This window comes from Portunus trituberculatus, chromosome 49 (assembly GCF_017591435.1).
Source record: "Portunus trituberculatus isolate SZX2019 chromosome 49, ASM1759143v1, whole genome shotgun sequence".
NCBI classification, from domain to species: Eukaryota; Metazoa; Arthropoda; class Malacostraca; order Decapoda; family Portunidae; genus Portunus; species Portunus trituberculatus.
The window spans coordinates 14,675,709-14,676,269 of record NC_059303.1 but is presented as its reverse complement, the minus strand read 5'-3'; positions in this window follow the sequence as shown (position 1 = coordinate 14,676,269).

The following is a 561-nucleotide window of genomic DNA, read 5'->3' as shown; positions in this document are numbered from 1 at the left end:
TGTGTAGTGTTACGCTTTGTTAATCAACACCCGCACTACTGTATATTTAGCGATGAGTTAGACAACGAAACCCTCAGGTACTGTTGCTCTTAATTCCTCATGAAGCATGGCACCCTCACACGAGACGGTCGGTGGAGCTCCTTAACTTTCGCCTCCCTGTACTTATTCTGTTTCGTTCTGTTGTTCATTGTTCCTCTGAGCGTAGAAAGGGAGTAAGACAATTTTCTACTGCTTCTTCACACGAGGTCGGTTTTTTTGCTCCCCATAGAACCTGCTACTTCGTGACTTCCATGCGTATTCATTTCGTTGCGTTCCTCAATATCCCGCACGCCACACGAAGCTGGAACATTCCTCTCTGTTTCTCATAATCTTGCCTTGGGTGCTCGAAAAAAGGGAACAAGTTATAATAGAAAAAATAAAAGTGCCACGAAAGAAACAATAGTTGTTAGGTTAGTTTAAGTTCTCAAATATACAGATAGACAGTAGACACGATAAGCAAATAGACAACAGTGGAAGGTAAACAAGATAGAAACGAACAACATGCAAATACAGAGACAGACA